The sequence below is a fragment of the Coptis chinensis genome, chromosome 6, assembly GCF_015680905.1.
Source record: "Coptis chinensis isolate HL-2020 chromosome 6, ASM1568090v1, whole genome shotgun sequence".
Taxonomy (NCBI): domain Eukaryota; kingdom Viridiplantae; phylum Streptophyta; class Magnoliopsida; order Ranunculales; family Ranunculaceae; genus Coptis; species Coptis chinensis.
This window is the reverse complement of record NC_141461.1, coordinates 67661764-67666125: the sequence shown is the minus strand read 5'-3', so window position 1 is coordinate 67666125 and position 4362 is coordinate 67661764. Positions and strand designations below refer to the sequence as shown.

Genomic DNA, 4362 nt, shown 5'->3' with positions numbered 1-4362 from the left:
AGAGTAAAACACCACATTTGATGTCTTTTGAGTAATGCTTCAACAAATTTCCAATTTTGAATTGATTAATTCAAGAAGATACATAATCCCCCACATTTTTCAATTTCTCATGACAAAGTTAATAAATTGGAAAACCATTTAGATATATGTTTTTCAAGTGAGGCGTCTTGTTAAAGAATGTCACGTACATATCATTCATATAGTGTCGAAAACACTTCTAAGACGTCAATTTTGCTTACAAGTATGTTGACATTCACAAGACTGAATAGTCAACCATTTAGTACTTCTGTTGGTTATTGGTTATGTTCACAAAGAGTCACAAAAACTCCAAGTTTTGAACCTTATCTTACCAACAGGCCGGTGTCTTGTTCGAAATATCTTGGTTCTGCTTTCCAAGTGTTTGCCTTTTCAAACAGTCACACCTTTTCATCAAGTTCACTTTAATTCCACCCATGTTCAATGAACCATCTTTGTTTAAACCCAAACCATATGGCGCCAAGACTATGTCCTTAAGACATATTTCCCCCCTCACGATGCTTGAAAGATGATAGGAAACTATCTCCCAGGATAGAACGGATTTCCTTCTATAGAAAGCTAGCACTTCAATTCTATAGACTCAGCGAACACAACATAGTATTTGACTAAGAATAGAGGGAGAAAAGAAAGATCAGAACTCTGTGTGATATGGTATGTCTTTCTCTCCAAATTCATCCACTATTTATAGGTGAGTAGTGCCTTTTCAAAACAACACAGTGACTATTGGGAAAAAGTAAGCAACTCTTTGAAAAGTCACATGTTTCGAAAGGACACACTATTTCGGCATAAAACAATGTTTAGAACCAGTGCCTATTTTGAAAGGTCACACCTTTTCGGCATGATGCACTGTTTCGAACCAGTGCATATTTCGAAAGGTCGCACCTTTTCGGCAGTGCACCATTTCAAAAAGGTTTTTTCTCACTTTACGTACTGTTTCAAGAGAAACCCATTTCATCTCAATATGGGATAACTTGGGAGACAAATTACTCATTCATATCTCAATGGATTTGTGCAAATCCATTTTTCTAACAAATTTTACTCTCACAATCAGTAACAGCCAGACATGCTAAGGGCATGTGCAATATACTCTACCAAGTTACTTCTTGGAAGAAGAAGAAAGGTATGATTTTATATCTCTGAGTTGTTTATCGTTTATGACTTAGTTGTAATTTGGCATTTATTTGTAATCACATTAATTTTTATTAGCGTTTTCTAATGGTTTTGATTGGATGTTTAGTTTACATCTCGAGTTGCTTAATGAATTCTTCTAACTGGAAAAAAAAAAAAAAAAAAAAAAAGAAGAAGATCAGCAATCAAAGTATCTAGGCATTTTACTTTGCAAGTTATATTGTAAATGTTTGCATTTTGATGGGATGTTGGACACAATGCTTTGAAAACAATTGTGGCTTCCGTTATAATACAACGAAGAAAAAGGCACCAATGTCCTTCTAGTCAGTTCAAACAATTAACAATTTTTATTTTTATTTTTTATTTTTTTTTCACAATCTTCAATTTCAGTTTTAATTTGCATGTGGTTGTATTACATGAACTGACCTGTGTTTGGAATCAGCAATGGCATAAAGGGATTGAGTTTTTTTTGTTGGAATTTTAGAGAAGCTATAATTTTGTTTGAATATTGGATTTAAGACAAATTTATATTGATAATTATTACTTAATTTGTTGTAATGTAGGTGTTTGTTTTGATATTTTTGGAAATTTTTAGTCATGTTACAATATGTACTATTCAGTATGAGTTAGAGTTTAATTCATGTACAGGTTTAGGAAAGTGACATACCAAAGCATCGAAATGGTTTAAGGATTAGTGTCTTAGTGGTCAATGATAATCTAGATAGAGTATCATACATGAAGGTAAAATGTGACTTTGAAGTTATATAACAATGTGACATTGCAGCAGGGGAAGAAGAAACATTATAACATTAAAGTTGTTGTCTATAGCTCCGGGATCGTTCTATGACCATGTTGTTTATGTTGCTGCCTTCAAGGTGTTGTATACAACCACTATCATGTTATCTTTCTTTTATTGCGTTTTCACTCTATTTCATTTATATAATCCTTTTATTTGACTTTTGATTCGATGATGTAGTAGTGTGACAAGATTTTCTCTTATGTATGCTCGATGTTGCTACACGCGTTATATAGATATAAGCCTACTTGGCAAGCCCTAATTCTTCAAGGTGATGTCTATTTCTCGATTTCCTTTCTTTGTATCGATGATCTATATGGTGGATTGATCATTAGCTCTAGAAATGGGTGTGTTATTTGAAGTTTTGTGTAAATATAGTATGTATAATTAGGTGGGTGTGTATTAATTAATTAGGTGGTATAATTAGGTCTCTACGACCTAATGGGCACAATAGGCTTCATTATCACCATAATGTGCTTGCACAGTATTAAGAAACTTAATTCCCGACTCAGAACAGGTTGGTTTGTTAGAAATTCTAAGTCAATTTAAGAGAATATTTTGGAATAGAGAAGGTGGAAAACTAAATGTATCAGTAGCAAGTGGCCAAGTGAAATCAAGGGTTAGGTTTAGAAAGTGGCATTACCGTTATGCAACAGCCATATATAGCCAACACCACCACAATTCTTAGTTATAAGGAGTTCTAACTTTTAACTAATAAAAGGCACAACATTCAACTACCATCAAACAGATTATGCCTACTTCTCAAATTGTGAAAATTTTACTTAATAGTTGGAATTAGCCATTTTTTTTTTCTAAGTTTGCAATTCAACTATTTGGTTCAAATGTTACAAACATCTTTTTATGAAACTTTTTTTTGTTAGTCATTTAATCACTTAATTTTCTTTTATTAGGATTTGAAGAAATTGGAACAAGCTAGAAAAGTGATTGGCAAGCACAAGAAGAAATCAATTATGTTGAAGAATTTTTGAGGAGCTCAATGTTTGTACACTAGGCTTGCTATAGATGAGGCAAAACGTGAGGACCAAACTCTAGCTAGACCAGGTACATTTTTTTTTATTTTTATTTTTCATGTTTTCAAAAATTCATGTGATTTGGTGGTAGGCTACTTTAATTTTCATGTGTCTGAAAAGGTGTATTTTAATTGTTGATTCTTGATTATCTTCCCAAGCTACTTCATACAAGCATTTCTACTTGACTTGGTTGTATATGCTTTCAGTAAAGCATATCATTGATTAATACCCAAATTGAAAAGTATGCACGATTTTATATATTCAGGTATTCATGGATATCTAGACAAATCTAAAAAAACAGCCTTCTCTACTTTATAATATATATATATATATATATATCGGATGAATTACAATCCACCTTTCAATGAATTATATCCCTACGCTTTTAGATGGTCAATGTGACAGTGGACTAACATATATTTCATACATATGTAACTTTTCCCTAATTTATTTCATTCCCGTTTTTTCAGATTTTTGGTTTGGTTTGAGCATCTTTGACTTCTATTTACTTCCTCTCCTTTGTGTTGAACTTAAGTGTGAAAGCAAGAAACTACAAAAATAAAGGCATATATTCTTATTATTTCAATGCCGTTATGGTATCTGAATTTGTAATCATAACATTTAGTTTATTTTAGCAACAATTGATTGTAAATGTTTTTGGAAAGTTTATTTCACATGTTGCTGGTTAATTATATTTTATTTCATTCAGTTGGTTTTATAACATGTGAAACAAATTAAAAGATACTGCATGCTAAGGAAGAGTGCCTTCGAAGGCAGCTTAAAAAAGTTCTAGATTGAGTAAGTAGTAAAGGCTTGCTACATAACGAAGCTTGGATTGTATACATATAATCAGAATGGATCAAACCTATAAAAGCTAAATTCAGGTGGCTTGATAACACGTAGTAGTGATGGTTTTGGGGGAATTATTAGGGACTATGGAGGACAAGTGTTTCTGGCTTTCACCCGAAGAACTAAAACCAAGCGAAGCAAGCCTTGGAGGTTCCATGAAGTTGAGTTGCACTAACTTTAGATGTTATATATATAGATATATATATATATATATATATATATTATATATATATATATATATATATATATATATATATATTGAATTGATTTGGGTACGTTGAGTTTTATTTTACCAATTTGATATTTCTTTTAGAATTTCTCAAGGTCAAATGGTTAATGAATTGGGAAGTGGCTTTTATCCTTGATCGTAAGTACGAACAACTTCACCAGATGTCTGATGATCCCATGAATCAAGTTTCTCAGTAAGCTCTCTCTCATATTTAGCTTACTATTTGAACAACCTTGCGAGCTTAACTTGAATTTGATTCCTCTCTGGAGAGTTTTTGAGAGGTCACTGCAATA

At 32.2% G+C, this 4362-nt stretch overlaps 1 long non-coding RNA gene across 2 annotated transcripts; it reads left to right on the top strand.

The window, feature by feature from the left end:
• The first annotated feature begins 393 nt into the window (after positions 1 to 393).
• LOC147494078 (uncharacterized) lies at positions 394 to 4019 on the top strand. 2 transcript variants are annotated; one of them, XR_015198815.1, is made up of 4 exons: positions 394 to 1156; positions 1949 to 2231; positions 2872 to 3022; positions 3922 to 4019. It is a non-coding gene; the product is annotated as an uncharacterized LOC147494078 (long non-coding RNA). The 2 variants fall into 2 exon arrangements; XR_015198814.1 differs by lacking the exon at positions 394 to 1156 and having other exon boundaries at positions 1320 to 2231.
• Positions 4020 to 4362: the final 343 nt, after the last annotated feature.